Source organism: Amborella trichopoda, chromosome 5, assembly GCF_054954075.1.
Source record: "Amborella trichopoda isolate Santa Cruz 75 chromosome 5, AtrichopodaSantaCruz75HAP2 v2.0, whole genome shotgun sequence".
Taxonomy (NCBI): Eukaryota; Viridiplantae; Streptophyta; class Magnoliopsida; order Amborellales; family Amborellaceae; genus Amborella; species Amborella trichopoda.
Genome location: NC_142340.1, coordinates 16,287,875 through 16,311,617, shown reverse-complemented (window position 1 = coordinate 16,311,617; position 23,743 = coordinate 16,287,875). Strand labels below are relative to the sequence as shown.

The following is a 23,743-nucleotide window of genomic DNA, read 5'->3' as shown; positions in this document are numbered from 1 at the left end:
TCAACAGGTAGCTAGCTAATGGAACTGATATGTGTACCTCAAGATGCTTTGAAACATCAATTTACTAGCTCACTGAAATAGACACAGGCTGGAATATGACCAAAGGCCACCTCAAACTAATCCTGCAACCAAAAAGCTTTACATAGACACAGCCAAAGAAAGGAAGTGCTTCAGACATACTATAGTGGATTGAATTGTAAGACTGCTTACTAGTGCTTGTCAATTGCAACTCGATTCCTGTTGCCCACAGCTTATTTGATTTTATGCAGGCTAACCTGCACAAATCAATTTACCATTATTCTTTCTTTTGTTCATCCAAAAAATATTAGAGAAAATTACATAAATATCCATTTTAGGGAAATTACATAAATATCTATTTTAGTTTATGTTAGTTCCAAAATACCGAACATTTTCGTTGTTATTCATATGTCCGTTTTTTGGACTTCATAACAATTTTTCTTAAAAAATATGCAACTATCCGTGTTCGGTTTTTTAAAAACACAAATTAGGTCAATTTTGGTTTTTGAAAAACGAAAAATTTCAAAATTTCTATTATTCAAGAACCGAAAACTTTAAAATTTTGGTTTTTTAAAAACCAAATTTCTTTATTTTCCAGTTTCAGTAGTTCACGAAAACTGCTATCAGACTTGATATTGGTTCCGTCATGAGACTTGATATTGGTTCTATCTTTTTGGACAAGTATATTCGTTATATTTTTACCTGGAGATTCGGGTAATCTTTCTCCATATCTCTAACCGGTGAGGGAGCTCGTTCTGACTATATAACATATTCCATGTCTGTATCACTAACTGGTGATGCGTTCTTTCTCTCCGTATCACTAATGGGTAAGGCAATCCCACTTGATGCTTCTCTCTCCATATCTCTAACTAGTGAGACAATAGGACTTGATGTTGGTTGTATTTTTAGGGGGTGATTTGGGTTCTCTCTCGCCACATCTCTAATTGGTGAGGGAAGTCCTACGCAGATTTTCCAGGGCTTTTCTGGCAGAAGCTCAAAGTATCTATCTCTTTTACCGTGTCTTGCGACTCTGGGTAGCAGGTCAAGCTCTCTCTCTATAAACTCCGCACGAATTTGCTACTTTGATGTGTATTTAAATCCTCACTTCGCTTTCTCTCTCACACCAGGTGTGAAAGTTCAAGAAAATTTCGATTTTTGAAAAACTGAAATTTTAAAATTTTCGTTTTTTCAAAAACCAAAATTGACCTAATTTTGATTTTAAAAAACTGAAAATGGGTAGTTTAATCTTTTTTAAAAAAATTGTTATGAAGTCCAAAAACAGATATATATGACTAATAATAAAAAGAATTCGGTATTTTGATAATAACGAAAACTAAAACGGATATTTATGTAATTTTTCCAAAATATTATTATGTGCGCATTGTGATCTTTTTGTGATTCCGTAACTCTATTGTGCTCCATGCTTGTACCCTTTTCTCTCAGCTTCTAGTATTCCATTCCACTGAGGTGTATTTACACGTGCTGGAGAGAGAGAGAGAGAGTGTGTGTGTGTGAGAGAGCATATGTATTAAGGTCCTCAATTTTTAGTGATATCATCTCTAAATTTTTCCCCACTAGAACAATTTTCTCACCACCTCCTCAATAAATGAGCTCTATATGTCAATCCAGTTGGTCACATCCATATAACTTGAGTGCTTAGCTAGCCAAAGGTTCAAACCAACTAACCATCCACCGTTCAGATAGCACAAAGTATCCATCACTTGGCATTTTCATGCCCATCAAATTTGTCCAATACAAGGCATTAATCCGCACCAATGAAACATATGGAAGAAAACAACAAAAGAACAAAAACATTGGAAGCCTTGGAACATACTTGAATCTGGCTCTTCGTCGTCTGGTAAATTACAATACAAAAATATCAAACAAAACTCACAGCTCCCCCTGCTTGGGTCATATTGCATTGATTGATTATTCTGATTAGAGCTCGATCTCAGTTGGCATCCATTTTATTCATGATTCTATGACGACCCAATTCAAGACCGAAACTATCCATGAAAACCCCAATTCATTATGCAAAGCTCAATGCCACTTTGGAACTGTACCACTTTCTAGACTGAGAATAATGCAGTTTAGGATCCAATTCACAGCCAAGTTATGACACACCTCAAGCATAATCGGTTCACGTGATCTCCTGAAAGTAAAGGCAATATAGCACTCCCCCACGAAAGCTTCTTAGTACCTCAAAATCAATCAACCTGTTAACAAGGGCAACCTGATAGCAATAACACCAATGATACACTTGAATGTAAAAATCACATGTATGAATTCTCCATAAAGAAAGACTGGATGTTTAAAATGCAGTATGAAAATTTTATAACAGCATATGTATCCGACTATTTGAATGAGAAAGGAATATTATATAATGATAAGTGATAACCTTGTCCATGAGCCAAAATGCTACAATATTATATAATGATAAGTGATAACCTTGTCCATGAGCCAAAATGCTACAATCTTATCGCCAAAAAGAGCTAATCATTACTTTTGGAATAAGCGAGTTTTCCAGGGAACTTCAATTTGTGCACTTGTCCAAATGCCGTCCATTATCAATGCTCGTCACCATTACTGCACTAGATCAACAAGTGTATGTCACTTACTACAAACATCCCCAAGAACTAGTTAGTGTGTGCACACCAGCCCTGAACTCATTAAACAAGACATTCACTACGAACAAACTACACCCTGGTGTCATCCTACTCCACTTCTTTCTAAAATACACATAGAATTTTAGAACAAACAACAATTCTGTTTAGTGACATCGATACACACACTGACTTCAACTGTATATATCATGTGAGGATATGACCAGCCCACTTGCACCGAATTGGTGCAATATAACTATCAAGAAAAGGAATAAGTGATTGCAACAAGGAATGGCAATCTGTTAATAGAATATGCTTCCAAATTTTAAATAGGCTTAATTCTACCAAGATTAAAAAATAAAAAGCCAGGCTTAAATTAAAAAAAGGTGTTGAAATCAATACTGGATGTCAGTTTAAAGCACACCAACATGGAATTTACATCAAGCAAACCCACTTTACACTGCATCAAGTGACCAAATGGCTTTGCATTAAAACATTTATACCAATGATCAACACTGTACATGGCTTTTATTCGAATGATCAATTACAAAGTATGGTTTCATCAATATTCAAAAAAATCAATCAGCTTAGCAAGGACATACTTCTTAAACAAGCTATTGTGTATATATATCATGATAATCATCATCATCATCTGAGCCTAATCTCAACTAAGGGACATCATTAGACGCTTATATTATATTCCCACAAGGAAAATACATTCTCGCAATCTATTGATACAACCCACATGATTAGTTTCCTTTATGAGATAGAGTACTTAAAGACCAGTTCAAGGGGAGAGTGTTATGAGACTGTGTACTTGAAAACAGTTGAAGGAAGGAATATTTTATGGCTAGAATGTGAGGACCGAAGTTCTTATGCAGTTCTAGTTAAGATCATGGAATGGAATAGGTCAAGGAATGCATTAAGGACAAGTGATTCACACAAAATGGTGCTTGTTAGGAGATTACAGGAAACGCCTGTCTCCTGCCCTGACGAAGAGATAAAGAGACACAATACACTTAGGCATTAATGAATGATAATTCCAGTAAGATCAGCACATAAATATCTATATGCGGGAGCATGACTTGTTGGCAAGAGAAGACCTTAAGAAGATAGGTCTCTTAGCCATAATAGACCTTATATCATATCCCAATCCATGCAAGCTAAAACTAGAAAATATAACTGATCTCTTTTGTATTTATTCTCAAGTGTCATTCCATAAACTAGAAAAAATTATATCATCATCAAGGGTCCAATGCATTTTATAGTTCACTGGGTGTCATAAAGAAACAACAGCCACTGAACTTAGTTGTTCACTGAAAGTTTGGAGTTGCAAGGGGTGTAGTTTGATGAATCAAGAGTGTAGTTGTTGAAGCCCAAAGGTGCTCATTGAGCCGGCCACCGGTGGCTAAGAACCTTTCCTCACTCGTTATCAAAACAACCAACTTTCTTTTCTTGAAAGAAAGTCATCGGTTCAAATTTTCTTTCTTTTTTTTCAGGGCACAAGGTAATATCATAGTTATAAAATCGTGGCAAGCAGCCAGCTATTATGATTTTATACAATGAATCCAAGTCAAAAGATCCATCTAAACCCATGGGATAGTTGGTTACAAAGGATACTGTCATGAAATGCTATAAAAAGTTTACACAGACAATAATGACCCATGTTGGAGTCTATTAAGGTTTCTCCATGTAAGAGAATCAGAATCTTGCACGTACGCCAAATATTAACACCATCACTGCCCTTTATATGCAGGCACCAAAAGTCTGACTGCTATGTTATCATTCAGATATAAGAGAGGAACAAGTATAAGACCAAAATGCACATTCAAAACCACTGCTGGGATCATATTGCATTGATAGACTATCCTGATTAGAGCTCAATCTCAGTTGGCATTCATTTTATTCGGGATTCTATGACAACCCCAATTCAAGACTGAAACTATCCATGAAAACCCCAATTCATTATGCAAAGCTCAATGACACTTTGAAAGTGTACCACTTTTCAGAGTGAGAATAATGCAGTTTAAGATCTAATTCACGGCCAAGTTATCACATGCATCAAGCATAATGGGTTCATGTGATCTCCTGAAACTAAAGGCAACATAGCACTCCCCCACGAAAGTTTCTTAGTACCTCAAAATCACCCAGCGTGTGAACAAAGTGTAGCTAGCAAACGGTTCAAAACAATTAACCATCCACTGTTAAGAATTTCACTTCCATTTTCATGCCCATAAAATTGCGTAATAGAAGGCACTAATCTGAACCAATCAAACATGTGCAGGAAAAGAAAACAAAGAACAAAAATATCAGAAGCCACATATTTGAATCTGGCTCTTCCTTGTGTGCTAAAATTATAATACACAAATCTCAAACAAAACTTAGTTCCCACTGTGGGGGTCATATTGCATTCATTGTCCTGACTAGAGCTCAATCATTACAAAGTCAGTTGGCATCCATTTTATTTTGGATTCCATGATGACCCCAAGTCTAGACAGAAACTATGCAAACTCCACAAAAAACCTAATTCATTATGCAAAGCTCAATGACACTTTCCAGTCTAAACATGGCATCCACAAAACTCTCAGAGTGTACCAATTTCTAGAATGAGAAGAATGCAGTTTAGGATGCCAATTTACGGCCAAGTTATCACACGCCTCAAGCATAACAAGCAGCTGGGTTCATGTGATCTATTGGAACTAAAGGCAACACAGCAGTCCCCCAAGAAAGCTTCTTAGTACTTCAAAATCAATCAACCTATTAACAAGGGCAAGCTGATAGCAATAACACCAATCATCCACTTGAATGTAAAAATAACATGTATAAATTCAGCTGAAAGAAAGACTTATCTGTTTAATATAAGGCATGAAAATTTCATAAGAGCATATGTATCTCCCTCCTTAAATGAGAAAGGAATGTTATATAATGATAAGTGATAACCTTTGTCCATCAGCCATAATGCTACAATCTTATCACCAAAAAACTTTTGACATAAGCCACAGAGTTTCCCAGCCCACTTCTAATTGCACATGAGTGCATAATGCTGTCCATTCCTGCACTAGATCAACAAATGTCTGTTACCTAATTGCTACAAACAGCCCCAAGAAATAGTTAGCATGTGCACAATGGGTTCATTGTCCAAACCTGTAAAAGAAAAACAAGGGAAACATATCAAAACCAGTAAGCAACAAATGTAAAACCAGTAAGCAACAAATGTAACTTAAATGATTCACTATAAACCCATTCTGACTGTTAGAAGGAAAGAATGGCACATCTCTCTCTCTCTCTCTCTCTCTCTCTCACACACACACACACACACACACAGAGGTGACAACTAAACTTTGCTGGGCTAACTCTTCTAACATTAAACACATCTCTTTGATTTCTTGATGTGCTCTATCACCAGCCATAAACTCATTAACCATGCCATTCACTATGAAAAAACTAAACTCTGGTGTCATCCTAATTCGCCTCTTGCTAAATACACATCGATTTTTAGAACAAATAACAAATCTGTTTAGTGACATCGAGATTTGCACTGACTTCAACTGCATATCATGTGATGATATGAACAGCCACCAAATTGATGCAATTTCATATATAAGGAATGCTTTCACAAAAGGAATAAGTGATTGCAACAAAGGAAATGCAATCTGTTAAGAGAATGATCAAATACAATATTCTTCCAAATTTTAAATAGGCTTAATTCCACCAAGAAATTTTAAAAAAATAAAATGAAATCAATATTGTACAAGGTTTTATTCTAATGATCAATTACAATGTTTGGTTTCATCAAAATTTAAAAAATCAGTCAGCTTAGCAAGGGACATACTTCTTAAACAAGCTATTGTGTTTATATATCATCATCATCATTATCATCATCATCCAAGGCTTATACCAACTAACGAACATACTCCTTAAATAAGTTTTATGCCGGCTGCCCACCTCACACAACCCTCCTCCTTTCTCTGGGCTTGGGACCAGCTATGGCGGAGTTCGTGTGTGTGTGCGCATGTGTGTATCTATATATATCTATGTCTATGCATAAATTAGTAAAAATTACCTTTTGAGTGCATTTACTCATTATAACTTTTTTTTTTCTTTCTAGTACTTGCCATAAATGCCTGAGATGGTCGTTCAACACATTGGATCTCCATTGCAGGGACATGTGCTTAAGAGGAAAGCAAATCCTAGCCAGTAGCCCACAGAGTTACAACTAGATAAAACAATGGAAGTTGTCGGTATGGCGGTGAAGATGTACATAGGAATGGTTCAAAAAAATTAGTTAGTGTGGAAAATCAAAGAGAAACAAAGCACCCGAATTGAGAGAGCCCTGCCTCGTCCACCACCATGCCTGCACACATGGGACTTTAATACAGGCCATCCACTATATAGTTTTAAAGTATTTAAAATTCAACAAGAAACACATCAAATGAAGGACACCAACTTCAACAGTTTCTCCTATGCAGAAAAATAGATTACAGCTTTCTTTTATGGACAATTGGACGTGGATTGCAGTCTCCCATTTACAATAAGTAATTATTATTATCCTAGTTCACTTAGAATCCACATCGCCCTTAACGACTGAATCAATCCAACAAAGAAAAACCGCACCTCATTCTAGTTATCAATTCTTATTGAAAGAGGAAACCAAAAGTAGCAATCGATTAAAAATGAACAAACCGAGACAATATTACTTCCTACCGTTCCAAGAATACAACAAGAATGATATCAACCTACTAAGGAGGAAAATAATTTTGCACCATGAAGATATAGATCTCTGTTGCAAATGAACTCATTATCTTTATTTTTTGCAATAATCAGTAACTTCAATAAAAGAAGCTATTAGCATCAAGACCTAAAGAAAATAGAAACTTACAGTGTTTCTTTCAAACATCTAAGGAAATTTGAAGATGGTATACTGAAATATCCTTAAAAAAACAATAATTTAGTGTTGAGAAAAGGTGATTTATATCATGCTGGTTGTGCTCCATAACAAAATTGAAACAAACCAAGAAATAAATAAATAAAAACCAACAAGCAGCAATAACCAACAGGTGCATTTATTTCTCCATGATATAGTACATTTAGAGAATTTAGAATAACCTAGTGTTAAATCAATTTTCTTTTGCATAAAAAACACATGAAAATATATCCTTGGCCATTTGCGTCTTACCGAATAGAAGAACAGCTTGTGTTTCAATTTACCAAACAAAAATCTACGCGCACCATCAATAATGTTCTTACAATAGAAATCAATGGAATCAAGAGGAACCCAATATGGTAAACTGTATTGTACTAAAAGTTTAGGGGGAGAGATTAACAGCTCCAATCAATAAACAAGAGAGCCAGATATGAAGCTATGGAGTTTATATCGGAATGGGAAGAGAGAGAGAGAGAGAGAGAGAGAGAGAGTAAAAACAACCTTTTAGCGGAGGATCAAGTACCCATTGCAAATATCTCTAAGTCAAGTCTCAAGAAATCATCAGCAAAATGCCTCTTGAAAGCCGGATAAAAAAAAATACACCATCATAATTATATTGAATCCCACAAAATTTGTTACAAGCCTAGATATCCCAAAATAAAAATTGCATTGAACTTGAACCTAGTTTTCGGCAAAGAGGGGCACGCAGCTGTAGCAGAGCAGAGAAGGGGAGGAAAGGAAGGGATAAACAAAAGCTTTTCCTCCCGAGCAACTTTTTGAATGACAGAGGGTTACCAGGGCTACTAATCTCCTCCCCCCACTGTCCCCCGGCTTTTGGCTGCAATCTGCACCCTGACACCAAAAACTTTTCCAAAAATGAATAGATATTTTAAGTATAAAAAATCCAGAATTTCTAAATATATAAAAGTACAGTTAAAAAAGAAAATAACATGGTACTTTTCCTAATACATTAGCATTTCTAGTGAAGAATAAGGAAAAAAAGAAAAAAGGAAAACGGGAAGTATATAAGAAGAGCTTCTTAATACTCTCATTTTCTCTCTCTATAATACATTAGCATGTCTCAAAAGTCGAACTTTTGGACGAGAGGATATATCGCTTTGTCTTCCTGCTCTTGATCATGTCAAATAAATCTTGTTACCATCCAAAAAAAAACAAAAAACTCTTTATCTACTGTGACCTTCTCATACAGAACGGCATGCATCCAAATTCACATTGAATTTTTAAGAGTGATAGAGGAGATAGATGGTGTTATTGACTGTATCTCTTTCTTTTATACACGTCTTCTTTCTCAGCAGACTCAATGACTGATTGTGGATCCAACCTTTGAAAGACCTCGCACAAGACAAAAAATAAATAAAAATCAAGGTCAATAAATGTAAGAAAAAATAAGTAATATAAATAATGACAAAAACTAAAAGAATTGCTTTTCCAATAACCAACTGATTTCCTGGATCTCTTTCACACTTGTCCTCGTTCTCGTTGACTGCCTTTCCATGAATCTTAGCCTCACAACAGAGAAGAAAAAAAGTTAGTAAAAATCAATGATAATAACAGACAAAGTTTCTTTAAAAAATAAAAGCACCTTTGATAAATGGGAGAATATCATATGCCTCTAAACCAAATAATTAAGAAAAACCAAATATAAATAAGAACAGTACAAGAATAAAGTGAGAAATAAACAAATAGATAGAACATAGTTCATTCATACAATTGCTAACTCTACTTAGAGCAGTACATAAGAATCTTATTAGACAGGCACAACAAAAGAGGGAAGTGTAAATTTGTATACCTCTTTTCTCTCCCATCAGTCTGACACGGAAAGAATGAGTAGAGACCTCTCTCTCTCTCTCTCATAGATATTAGTTGTCTTCTACCTCTCTCTCTCTCTCTCTCTCATCTGATACAATTGATATTTTCGAATGGGCCAGAGGAGGTCTTAGCCACAGGCTAACTGGTGAGGAGTTTTGAAGTTCCAAAAACTTGCCAAAATCTCATTTCCTCATCAGCTCCAGCTGAGGCCACTGTACGGCCATCTGGGCTTTGCATCAAAACCAACAAATAAACATACAACTTTTATCAGAAACCAAAAAACAAAAAGAAGCCTACCAATTCTCAGAACTGGAAATCCAAATCCTGTACCTGGGCTGTGAATAGAACTCTAGACGTATGCCCCTTAAGCTCAGCTAACTTCACCATAGATGGATACTCCCACAATTTCAACTGGTTCTGACTAAATCCATGAGAGCTCAGCAACTCTTCTTCATCGTTACTCCAAAGCAATGAACACACTTGATACCCCGTATCCACTGACTTTAAGCAAGCCCCATTATCTGTATTCCAAAATTTGATACACCTATCAGCCCCCCCTCCACCCGAAGCCAACAAGTTGCTCTGAAATGGACACCAAGCCAAGGCCTTCACTGCCGCTAAATGATCCTCTATCTTATGCAGAGGTGAATTGCTAGAATTAGCTAAACATCGATCCCAAATATGGAGGATATTGTCGTTTCCACCGCTTGCTAGTTGGTTGCCCAAGTCAGACCATTTGAGGCCACAAACTTATTGTCGGTGGCCTCGGTAAGTTTCCAGGTGAGAGTTTTTGACTCTCATATCATGGTTGATAATGAGGCCATCAGTACCACCAGTTGTGAGGATACAAGAATTCCACGCAAGAGAGGGGATTCGGCCTCGGTGACCACTTCTTCGAGTTCTCATCTGTACGAAAACAACATGAAGTTTTTTAGTTTTAAAAGTTCAGTTGAATGATTGAGATGGTTGCCTTAAGTAAGGAACCATCTTGTGGGCTCAATTGCTTGATTGCTAAAACAATAATAAAAATAAATGCAGAAATTCCACCAAAACCAGAGAGATAGAGAGAGAAAGAGAGAGTGGGTACGGGGGAGCAACACCTATAACACGAACCTTTTTAGTCGAATTTATGTCCCAGAGTTGGACTTCAGAATTTTCCAATCCAACAGCTATATGGTCCCCACGATGATCCCAATTGATAGAAGTAACAAGGCCATTGTCTTCATTGATGGTTGTTAGCTTACAATAGCGTCTTTTTGATGGGATGCATAGATAAATTGTGTGCCGGAGGGCAATGGCCAAGATATCGGTACAGCTCCAATCCAATAGATTCAAATAATAATCATTCAACAAGCCTGACACCTTAGTGACGCCCATAGCTGACTGCAAAGGTAAAAAAGGAATAACATTGAGAATTTCAAAGAGAGAGAGAGAGAGAGAGAGAGAGAGTCGAACCAAAGAAATATATCTTCACGGCTTGGTTGATCTCACTTGGTGCGTATCTGAGAAAACTTCCTCACAAACACTCTCAGCTGGAGCTGGGGGCCTGCTCTTAAAAGCGAGGATTCTCGTTCTATTTTGGAAAACAATTTCGTTGAGAGCCTTCTTCACTGGTGAGTCAGCAACGGCATTCTCTTTATTCGAATTCCTTTGGCTCGAATCCGTGAGCATATATCGCACAACATCAAGGTCCATTGCTCCTCTATAAGGTATGAATCTGTCATACTGTTTTATAAAAAGTGAAATTAAGTAAGACACGATATTGTTTGGAAGAAAAAACAAGACAACATGGAATTGGCATTTGAAAATAGATTGAAATTAAAAAATATTACTCAGGAACTAAAGAAACAAGCGGCTTTTCTTTAGGCTCTAAGTTCAAAATTAATAGAAAAGAGGAAACCAGATTTACTGATCACTTTCAAAATAAGAATAAAATTAAGGGATGCTACTTGCAAGGAAAGTCCGAAAAAAGCGTAAACATGATTTCTGTTCCCAAAAGAATGCTACAAGTACCAAAAAAAAAAATGGAGATACGGACCTCTCACTTCTTCTTTCTTTATTTTATTTCAAGACCTTTACTCACCCGGAATTTTTTATTTATTTATTTATTTAGAGGGGGGGGGGGAGAGAGAGGCCAGAGGCAAAGTAGAAAGAGCAGTTAAGAAGAGAAGAAAAAAAGAAATAGGAATGGACGGAGAGAGAAAAAGGGAAAGAAGAAAAAAGGAAAAAGAGAGAGGATTTCAGTGGAGCATAGAAGAAAAAGAATCAAAGGTTTGGGGATGCAGCAACACCAAGTGAGGCCCGCTCCTTCGCTAGCTGATCAGCCTCTCCGTTTGCCTCTCTAAGAATGGGCTTGAAAGCGACCTATGGAAGTGAGCTGCACTGAAAGAAATATGCTCAAAAATTGGAATGAACCTCCAAGGAGGAGGCTTATGTTTGGTAGCATAAAGAACCGTGTCTGTTGAGTCAAACTCAACGATAAGCCCTTGATATGTTGTAGCCAACTGACCCACCTTTTTGAGACCTGTTAAGAGGGCCGAAGCCCTCTGCATATGTGGAATCTTGGAAACTAATATATTCTAAGAAGGTCCATATGATAAGATTTTGCATCCGTAAGTAAACCTCCAGTTCCCGAGGGGTCACGGCTTCCTAGTGAGGACCCATCTATATTCAGCTTAAGAAAACCTGGGGGAGAGGGGTGCCAGTTAGGTTTGGGTCTGTGTGTTTGGGCTGAAAGGTAAAGCAAGTTGTCTCAATAGTTCAGGAAATGGGAAATAGGCAAGTTGGCAAACGAGGGGAATGCTTTGGCCCTTAAGGAAATGAGGGAAGTGATAGAATCAAAGACCGAGAGGATGCTATTTTGGGTGCCTTTAAAGGTCCTAGAATTTCTTTCAAGCCATAGACTCGAAAGCAGAGCTGATACTGCTAATTTAAAGAGATTTTTTCCAATCTTGGAAAAAGGTGGAGAAAAGAAAGATTCAAAGAGACTAGTCAAGGTCTGCGGGGTGACCCACAGAAGACCAAACAGAGTGAGGAGTGAAGACCAGAGGGTAAAGGAGACTTCACAGTGTAGAAAGAGGTGAGGGATTGACTCGTCCTCTTGGAGGAAAAGAATGCACCTATTGGCGAAGGGGAATCCTATTTTTTGAAGTTGGTCTAACATTAGAGTTTTGCCTTGGAGAAGGACCTAAATAAAGGCCTGAACTTTGTGTGGTATTGATAGGGACCAGGTTTGGTTAAGCAAAGACTTGGGGATCTGGTTGGAGAGGAGAGAAGAATATAATGAAGAGACTGAGAACAATGTTTCAAAAAGCGCTAGGCTACACCTAGGCGACCAGGGCAGTTGGGGCCGCTCAGCGCGTAGGCGAGCACCCACAACCTGGGCGGCTCAGTGGAAATTTTTTTTTTTGGGGTTTTTCTCTCTCTACAATACGCTCTAATGGATTTTAAGTTTCAAATGAACCTAAAACCCACAATTTTGCACCTTTAGTATAAAAAAAAAGACCCAAAAATACCCTCAACGGGGGGCATTTCCACCCTTGGGCGAGGCGCAGTCCCTAGGCGGCCAGCCGCCCGAGAGGCTGCCTAGGTGGGTTCTTGGGCGCCTAGGCGGGCACCCAGGGATATCCGCTTTTTTTGGGTGCCCAGGCCTGGGTGATGTGCCCAGGCCCCCAGAACCGCCTAAGCGGCCGCCCAGGCGCTGGGAGGTCCTCTTTTTGAAACACTGACTGAGAAGGAGCCCGATGGGGAAGGTAACCAAACTAAAGAATCTGGTTGAAGAAGAGGGCTGAAAAAGGAATGTAAGACCAGAAGAAGAGATGTGAAAGAATTAGATTCTTGGTCAGTAAGATGACGCCTAAAAATGGGTGTTCAAATCAGGTTTATCACTTGAGAATGTGGCATAATCAGAAACCATAGCCTCTTGGTTGCAGGCCACTAGGAAGAGAGAGGGGAAGGTTATGGAAAGTGGAGTGTGACCTATCCAAAGATCAGTCCATAATTTAATTATGAGACCATTTCCAAGTCGAAATCTGATTCAATTAGGCAAAGGCATTCTGGTGGAGGATATGCACTTCCATGCCCCCAGAAGATCTGTGTGGAAGTGATCTAGGAAGTTCATTCCATTTTTTGCAAGAATAACTTGTTTTCAAAGTAGGGGGTGAGGGAGGAGAACTGCCACCATCTTTTCCCAAGTAGGGCAAGGTTCATGGTTCTAACGTTTTTTATTCCTAGACCTCCAAATTTCTTAGGGGAGCAAACCAAATCCCAGGTACCAGGTGAATTTTCCTGGTGTCGTCTACACCAGCCCACAGAAAATCTCTCATCAATTTTTCCAAGTGTTGGATAACCGAGATGGGCATTTTATAGAGAAACATGGAGAAGATAGGGATGCTAGCTAGGGTGGCTAATTATTCCGTCAAATGAAAGGAAGCGACCTTTCCAAGAGGCAAATTTCCAGGTGAATCTCTCAATGAGGTTATACCAAAGATTTTTCTTAGGTTTGGCTTAGCATAGGGGGAGACTTAAGTATAAAGAGAGAAGGGATTCAGAGGCACAACCTAGACATTGGGCTCGGCTAATCAGTCCTACATTATCAACTAGGATGCCAAGCATTTTATTCTTTGTTAGATTTACTTTCAACCCTATGAGTAGTTCAAATGTTCTCAAGAACCTCCAAAGGCAGTCGACTTGGATAGGGTTGGCCTCATAGAAGATTAGTGTATCATCTGCATAGAGAAGATGGGAGACTGTAGGGCCAGAGGGAGATATTTGGAAATCCAGCAGAGAGCCATTGTCATAGAGTTGTGTTAGAGTTTTGTTAAGCTTTGGGTGAAGAGTTCCCCAATAAAGGTGAAGAGCAAAGGTGACAGTGTATCCCCCTGCCTGAGCCCTCTTTGGGCTTAGAAAAAACCTTCAGGTGAACCGTTGATGAGTATGGAAAAGGTGGGTAAGAGATGCATGTTGAGATCCATTTTCTCCAGAGGGGACCAAACCCCATATGAGCACGAATGGAGTCACAGAGATACCAGTCCACCATGTCATAGGCCTTTTCCCAATCCAACTTTGTAATGAGACCTTTACGATCTGTTAGAGAACTGGATTGGATGGCCTCGTGGGCAGTTAGGGCTCCATCAAGGATTAGTCTGTTGGCTACAAAAGCAAACAATGTTGGAGAAATTCTTGGGAAAGAACCTTCAGGTGAACCGTTAATGAGTATGGAAAAGGCGGGTTAAAGATGTATGCTGAGATTCATTTTCTCCCGAGGGGACCAAACCCCATAAGAGCTTGAATGGACTCAAGGAGCTACCAGTCCACCATGTCATAAGCCTTTTCCCAATCCAACTTTATAATGAGACCTTTACAACTTGTTAGAGATCTGGAGTGGATGGCCTCGTGGGCAGTTAGCGCTCCATCAAGGATTTGTCTGTTGGATACAAAAGCAGACTCTATTGAGGAAATGACTTTGAAAAGAACCTCTTCAAGCTTGGATGCTAAGACCTTAGCCAGAACCTCATAGGAAGAGTTAAGGGGACTAATTGGACGAAAATCCGTCATCCTATGTGCTCCCTCAATTTTGGGGATCAAGGCTAGAAAGGTGCAATTGAGTGCAAAGCTGAGCCTGCCCCTAATGAAAAATTCTTCAAAAAAAGCTAAGAGGACTGGAAATGTGGTGTCCCAGAAAGATTGGAAGATAGCAACGGAGAAGCCGTCTGGACCTGGAGCCTTATCTTTAGGGAGATCAAAAGCTGCTTTCCTGATTTCCTCCTAGGCAAAGGGCCATTCAAGACTAGCAGAGTTAGTAAGAGGGAGTGTTAGGAAAGCAATACTACCAAGGACCAGGTGGGGGTGAGTCGGCTTGGAGTAGAGATTCCTGAAAAATCTAATAAAGAGTCTGCTAATATGTGCTGGCTGAGAAAAGGATTGAGCCCCTACTATGATTTGAGTGATTGCATTTCCCCTACATCTACAGCTAGCAGTTTTGTGAAAGAAAGATGTGCTTAGGTCTCCTTCTTTGAGCCACCGAATCCTGGACGTCTGGTACCAAAAAATTTCTTCTCTCTTTAAAGTTTGAGCTAGGTTTATTTTGGCTTGAATCCTACCTTCTCTTTCTTGGGGGGGGACTGGTCGAGATTCTTCCACTTCGTCCAAGCCAGAAATCGAGGTTGAGAAATTCCTAATAGGGATTCTAAAGTTGGTGGGAAGATTCCTACTCTATTGTTTCAGAGCAGCTTTAAGAAGTTGAAGTTTACGAGTGAGTCTAAAGCCATCCCAACCATCAACGGAGGAAGACCAGACATAAAGAAAAAGGGGGAGGAAGGCTGGTTCTTCCAATCAATGGAGCTCTAATCTAAAAGGCTTGTTAGGGGTAAAAGCATGGTTGGTATCTAACAAGATAGTCGTATGGTCTGAAGTAGACTTAGAAAGTACCCGGGAGCATGTTCCTAGAAAGGTAGATTCCCATGCTTGGTTTACTAAGAATCTATCAATTTTGGGAAGAATGGGAATGGCTGCGTGGTTGGACCAAGTGAAGGAAGTTCTCGAGAAGGGGATATCAATGAGGGGGATGCCCACAATGAAATCAGAGAACGCTCGCATAGATGAGTTGAGGTCACCTCACAGTATTAAAGTCACCACCCAGAATCCAATGGATCTTGAGAGAAGGGGCAGGGGAAGAGAGCTACAGCCACATATTGGGTCTCAAGAGTGGCGCTATTGGGACTGTAGACAAAGCAGCTTTGAAAAAGAAAATTGTTGATAAACGTCGAAAAGAGATGGAGACAGAAAAGTCGAGAGCTTAGGTGTGCTAACCTTGGAGGATGCTTGGGTTCCAGATGACCCAGATACCTCTTGAGGCCCCTAGTGAGTCTTTTGCAGCCCAAGCACAGGAGTTATGGCCCAAGATTTCCTTACTAGAAGCGAGGCCGGGGGAAGGACTTTTAATCTCAAAGAGGGCAAGCATTGTAGGGAAATTTGACTAGACAAGAGAGCGAACAACCATTCACTTGTCGTGGCTGCCGAGTCCTCTAATATTCCAGCAGAGGACCTTCATCGGGGAGAATTGGGGTGGAGGGAGGAGTTCCTTACGAATCTCCTCTTGGTGGAGCTGAGGGGAAGGATAGAGGTGAGGGAGATCAGCGGGGCTGATGTTCGAGGAGTGTCATAATTCACCCCAGAGCGGAGCTTATCAAGCTCCTTGAACTTTTTAGAGGATTTGGGAGGAGGAGTTACATGTAGGGCACCTGCATTAGCTCTGAGTTGGCCTGTAAGGTCGTCCATTTCTCCTGAAAAGGCAAGGCTAACATCTGTTATCATATCCGCTAGTAGAGGGGCTCCTTTATCAATTCTTTCCAGTTCGCTGGTGTCTACCGAGGTTGAAGATTGAATATCAAAATTAAAATACGACTCTTGGAAGGAGTTACGAGGGGTAGGTGGGATCTGAGGATCAAAAGAGGAAAGCGAACGAGGGTTATGAAGGAAAGAAGGCTCAATCGACAATTGAGAAGTCAAAGGTGAAGGGGGAAAGAAATAATTTAGAGAAGGAATGCAAGGGGGAAGTTGGCCTCTAGTTGCTTGGTCTGCGTTTAAAGCAGGCCTCATTTCTAGAGGCAGAGATTCTAGGTTGCCCAAATCTAGGTAATGGAGACTTGTACCAGGTGGATTCGGGAGAGTGGTGGCATGGAGGCTAGAGGATAAAGGGTTGTCCGGGGAAAATTCTGCGCTTACAAAGATAGGAGGGGGGGGAAGAAGAGCTTGGGTAATGGGTAAGGGGAGGGGAATCCCAAGCAGTAGGCATGGGTTGGGTGTAGATCCGTCATTGGGATATGAATGGGGTAGAGTTCTGATACTGCTCGAGTTGGTGGAGGGTTAGGAAGGCTGCTCGAATTTGCTTGGCAGTAATACCACCATGGGTATGCAAGTTTCTGTTTTTGTCTTGGAAGCATTGGAGGGGAAGGGGGTGTATTGTATGGTTCCAAGGGGAGTGGACGTAAAGGGGGAGTGCTTGATAGGGGAGAGGAGGAGTTGGTTGGAAAGGTTGGGGATTGGAATGAAGGGTAAGAAATGAAGGGAACCAGGGAAGAACAACCAGATTGAACCGTTGGAGATTGGGGTTGATGCAACCCATTAATGGCAGTCCAAGAAACCGAGGATGGGGAGGGGGTAGGAGAAGAAAGAGATTATGGGAGATTTGGGCGGTAAGATCTTTGGGGAGAGTGGGAGTTGTGCCAGGTTTCTCATGGGCATTAAAAGGAGGGTAAGAGGCGGCTGAGTGCTGAGATCTAGCAGGTGGCGGGACACATTGGGAATAGAGGGGAGAGATGGAGAAAAAAGCGACTGATTGCTTAAATCTGGCAGATGAAGGGGCGCGTGGGTAATAGTGGGGGACTAGGTGTGTAACGCATAGGGAAAAGTGGGGGACGAGGTGTGCGACACCTGTACAAAAAAAAGTTGGGTGGAGGTCTGGAAGGGAGGGGCATTAGAGACTGCAATTAACGTTTGGAATAGGGGAGCTCCAAAGGGCGGCACAGTTGAAGATGGGACTGCCATTATCCTTCCTTGAAAATGTACTGAGGAGGTAAGTGGGAGGGAAGACGAGGCTGACTTGGGCGGCTTGCTAGAGATTGCGTTGCAAGGTGGCTTCAAGGGGCAAGCCGCATTTAAAACAGGTGGCGGGGGGCTAGCAAGTATCGAAGTACGCATGGGAGTAGGTGGGGAGATTTGAATGGTTGGATGAAGAATAAGGGTTGGAGGAAGGATGATGACGCATGTGAGCCGTCACCTCGAGGGGTGCCTTACCCTTGCCTTTGATTTGGTGACGTTCTCAAGGAGATGAGAGGGGAGGGCAACCGAAGCATAGTTGGGGTTGATTATAGTCCTGAGTTCTTTGGGAATACAAGATGGAAGGCCCCGGAGTATGGTGGGGTGGTAGAGACTTATTGTGATCCTGTGGGTTGTTGGAGACTCTGGGTGGGGAAGCCCAAGAGAGAAGCACAGTTCCTACGGTGGACAACAGTCCAACCATCATGGTCAGGCTCAGGTTGAACATGGTGGATTTGGCCCTGAACATAAATTGGACACTATAGGAGAAACCGTTGCTATGAAAGACGAGAGAAGATTGAATGAGATTTACCGAGACAAAAGCAATAATCTCAAGATTAGGACGGAGCCAAATATGAGTTTCTGAGTTTAGGGTGGAAATGCTGTAATTTGGTGAGGGGTAAGCAAGTCTAACTCGCGATTTATCAAGATCCAAACAAATGGAGAAATTAATAAAACAATACCCAAACCCTAAGTGAAACCTGAAATCAAGATGAAATCCCCAAAACCCTAATTTTTTTAATTTTTCTGGAGTTACATATAATTCCATCAGTTAAAAATTTACAAGATTCTGGAGAAATTATTAAAATAATACCCAAACCCTAAGTGAAACCTGAAATCAAGATGAAATCCCCGAAACTTTTTAATTCTTCTGGAGTTACATATAATTCCATCAGTTAAAAATTTACAAGATTCCAGAGAAATTAATAAAATAATACCCAAACCCTAAGTGAAACCTGAAATCAAGATGAAATCCCTGAAACCCTAATTTTTTAAATTTTTCTGGAGTTACATGTAATTCCATCAGTTAAAAATTTACAAGAAAAGAATCGAAGTCATAGAAAAAGAGGCTTACGGATTTCCTTGACGATGGTTGACCGGGAACCATCTGCCCTCGGAGACGATCCATTGAAGAAGACGAAGATCTAGAACCTGCAAACCTAACACAAAGAAAATAGGCAGAAAAAAAAGAACAAAAGAAAAAAAGAAAAAGAAAAATACCTGCAAAATACTGAGAAAAGCACAAAAAAAAATATATCTATCAACAAAGAACAAAGAACAAATAACTCAACAATATCACAGTAAAATTTAGTAGCAATTGGTGATCGATAGCCAATTATCACAGTAAATTCAATAACAATTGGCGATCGATAGCGGCGAGAAGGTGTGCGAGCGTGAGGAGAGAGAGAAGAGAGAGAGAGACAGAGCGAGTGATTATAGAGACCTTTCCCGCTAGACCCTTCCGTTTTAAATCTTTTGTCCCGACGGCTAAAATTTTATTCCCTGCTAAAATTACGCGCGTATCCTTAATAACAGTTATCTACATCATGCGGCCAGCCCGCATATTGTAGAAATGCGGGCTTGGTAAGAAATATATTTTTTAAATATAATTTGATCTTAATTTTTATTGAAGATGTAGTTTTTAATATGAGCATCATAAATATGAAAAAATAAAATAACTAAAAATAATAATTATGTTAAGTAAACATTTGGACTGTTAGTTACAATTGTTTTTAAATGGACTACCTATTTGCATCCATCGATGCTTTATACCGCTGGACTACATATTATAGAAATGCGCTCCTGCCCACATGAAACTATTGTTCGCATCGAAATATTATTTTTTTTACGCTTGTATCCAATTCTTTCCAATTTTTTAAAAGGTTTAAATTGCCCCCACCAAAACTATCACATTTTTTAATTTTACTTATTTTTATAAATTTTAAATATATAAATAAATTTTGAGCATTAAAACTTCTTAGTTTTTACAATTTTTAGAATTTTGAATATTTAAAAATTTATTTAACCCAAAATTTTCATAATTGTACAGTTTTTAGATTTTTAATATCCAAATTTTATGTATCTCAAAATTTTATTTTTTTGGAATTTTTGGGTTTTAAATCCTAAAGTTTTTAGCCCAAAAAACTTCATTTTTTTATTTACAAATTTAAGACTTAAAAAATCAAAAAATTGAAAAAAAAAATTTATTTGCTAAAAACTTCTCAAATATTCAAAATTCAAAAATTATAAAAACAACTAAATTTTAGAACTATATAAATTTGAATTTTGAATCTTTAATAACCAAATTATGAACAATTTGGTCTCTCTAAAATAATTTGAGACAAAAAATGTACGAATGTAAAAATAAAAAACATTTGGGTAAATTTTCGATGACGTTAATTATAAGGAACATGAGCATAATTTTCTCTACTTTATATTAAGCAACAAGGGGACCTTGCCTATTTTTGAGGCATTTATTTTTTTATTACTAATTTTGCCTCACTCTCCTCAAATCTGTCCCTCCATATTCATTACCAAAATCTATAAACTCTCTCTCCTAAATCTCAAAAATAAGACTTTCTAGACAACCTAATGCAACAAAGTTTTTTTTAGCAACTTTTTGCCCAAATTGAACTTTTTTAGCAAATACCCCCAAGTCAAAAAAGTCATATTTTTTTTATGAAAATGCTCATAGTGCCTGACCGTCCGCATTTTGTGCTGGAATGCATCCCCAAAGTGTTGGATCACCCCTTATTTTGTGTCGAACAATAAGCTTTCCAAAAGCCCAAAATGCCGAAGCGCCCCCATTTTGTGCTAGAAAGCATGCCCATAGTGTCGGAATGTCCCTATTTTGTACCGCTACATGTTTTTTAGAAGCAAAGTGTCATACCGCCCGCATTTTGTGCCGGACCACATGCTCAAAGTGTCGAACTGCCCCCATTTTATGCTGGACGGCATGCTTTTCGGAGGGTATTTTGGTCTTCATTTTACCTTTTTGATGACTTGGGGATATTTTCTAGGAAAGTTAAATTTGGTATAAAAAGTGAGAAAAAAATTTGGTTGGTGGTAAGTTGCATAGGAAATCTATTCTTGAGAGTTATTTGTAATTTTCCCTTTCATAAATTACCTCACTTCTCTCTTTCCTTAAATCCCTCTCTTTTTCCTTAGATCCATCTCTTTTTCCTATCTCTTCCCTAAAATCTTTCAACCTATATAATTGAAGTTTGTACGAAACTCTCTTAACTTTGTGTTTAAATAAAAAGAAAGTATACAAAGAGATCAATTACTTTTGGTACACGGAGGTTATAATTGCTTTTGTCCATCAGATTTCATATCAGGTGGTTGATAATTCAAAGAAAAAAATTTCAAACTTTATATGACACCTCTCTAGCCGTCGAATTTGAAATTGGATGGCTAAAATTGCTTGTGACCTCGTTACAAAGGTCAATGGTCTCATATTATACAATCCCTTAAAAAACTGCATGGTTTGTAAAGGTGTGTATATCAAAATCACCCCTTAGAAAGGGTTGAAAAGTTGCATGTCCAAAAAACTAATGCTTGCAATGGTTTTCAAATTCCCTATAGTAATGGTTTCCAAACTCTGAAACGAAGATCAGCCTCTCTCAACTCTCCCTCACTTACTCTTTTTTTTCTCATCCTCTGTCTCTACTTTCTCCAACATTCCCTGTTTCTGTTTTCTCTCTTTGCTCATTCTCTCTTTTTCTATTCATTACTTTTTCCATCATCCTCTCTCTATCGCTTCCCTCTTTATAAAAACCTTCTTTAATTTTTATAGTTCTTGGATGTGCTAATTCTGATTTTAGTATTAAAATTGATAAACTTCAATTGTTTTTTGTGCTTTTCTTTGTGGGTATTTTTTTTGTTTTACTATCTTTCGATATTTTGTTTTGCTTAGGTTTAGAATTTCAGTTCATCTTTTTTAGTTGCTTTTACAAAATATAAAGAAAAGAGTATATATAAACTGTCAACATTATGCTATTCAGTAAAGTGCACCTCAAAAATCATTAAGAAAAAAGTGCTCTTAGAAAACCCTCCAATTTGATCATCTGGACCCTTATATGCATAGAGTATGAAGAAAAAGAAAGAACAAAAAAAGTTTTAAGTCCTAAAAATAGTGCGCCTTGTATAATATTATTTGGATCGTCTATTTTTGTCCTAAAAATAGTGTGTCTTATAATAAATTATTTGGATCGTCTATTTTTAATATTTTCAAGTATTTATAGATCTCATCGATCTATATTATTGAAATTTCAAAATTTATAACGAGTGATGGAAATATATTTTCAAGCCATCATAAGATATACGACACCTGACTATATCTCTAGGCAATACTTAGAGTTATGCCTTACTTTTATATATAAGAAGTACCTTAACACAAACATTGCCCAAATATAAAAGCCCTTGCAAGTTACAATTTAAATCCCAAAAGTACAAAAACGAAGAAAAAGATTACACCAAACAAATTTATTTCTTCTTCTTAAAATTGTTTTTTTTTATTTTTTTAGATTTACCTTTTAAGAACTTTTACAAATATAATTTATAAAGCTCTTTCAAGTTACAATTAACAATGTTAAAACAGCATATGTAAAAATAATAAAAAAAAAAGCCTAAATATATATATATATATATATATATATATATATATATATATATATATATATATATATATATATATATATATATATATCATATTTCGAGGGGCTTTTATGAATTGTAAAAGCCTTGAAATTAACCTAAATCTGCAAATCATTATTCTCATCATCATTCGGGTCTTGTCCCAACTATTTGGGGTTGGCTACACAAATCATGTTTTGCCATTCCACTATATTAAGGGTCATATTATCAGTCAAACGACAAGTCACTATATCTCTTCTCACTACTTCGATCTATGTCCTTTTGGGCCTTCAGATTGTCGTTTTAGAGTGTTTTACTATAATTAAATCACCCCTCCTAGCTGATATTGTTCTAGGTTGGCTCTGAATATGACCAAACCATGCAAGTCTTTTGCTCACCATCTTATCACCTCTTGTAGCTACTCCCAAGTTCCTTTAAATGTATGCATTCTGAATTCTATCTTTTCTTGTCTTATCACTTGTCCGCCAGAACTTCCTCATTTAAGCTATAATTATTCTATGAATATGTTGTTTCTTGACCGCCCAATATTACATCCCATAAAGTATAACTAGCCTTCAATTGTCATATAGAACTTCCTCTTCAGTTTCAATTGTATGCGATGATCACATATGGCTCTAGAAACACTTCTCCATTGCATCTATCCAACATTATATCTATGAGGAACATCTTCCTCAATCTCTCCATTCTCATTGATTGTTGATCCAATATATTGAAAGTAATCTCGTTTGGGTATCTCTTGGCCATTTATTAACTAATTATTATTTCCACTCCTATATTATTAAATTTGCATTTTATATATTCTGCCATAGTCGGGCCTCTTTTTAAGGGTGTGGTTTGTAGAGGGCCAAGGCTCTAAACAATCAAAGTAAAGCGTACCTTCAAATAGTGTAGAGAAATATAGTTTCAATACTTGACATCTTTGTGATAGCCTTAAAATATATTTTTATGTTTAATTATAAAATTTAAAGCTTCAATAATAATGTAGAACTAGCAGATATATAAAAACTTGAAAATCCTAAAAATTGATTGTTCAAAAATGCGTTACAAGATGCACCATTTTCAAAACTTGAAATCTATTTTTTTTTCTCATGTCCATGTATCTTGAGGTCGAGAT

The 23,743-nt window shown here is 38.1% G+C and overlaps 1 pseudogene across 1 annotated transcript; it reads right to left on the bottom strand.

Moving 5' to 3' along the window:
- Positions 1-1,636: 1,636 nt before the first annotated feature.
- Positions 1,637-19,419, bottom strand: LOC18424711 (cell division cycle 20.1, cofactor of APC complex-like; annotated as a pseudogene). Its single transcript, XR_016056055.1, has 8 exons — positions 19,049-19,419; positions 10,831-11,100; positions 10,489-10,758; positions 9,706-10,281; positions 9,356-9,606; positions 5,562-9,065; positions 2,522-2,604; positions 1,637-2,234 (listed from the first exon to the last, which is right to left on the bottom strand). The product of XR_016056055.1 is annotated as a cell division cycle 20.1, cofactor of APC complex-like (transcript).
- Between the last annotated feature and the right edge of the window lie 4,324 nt (positions 19,420-23,743).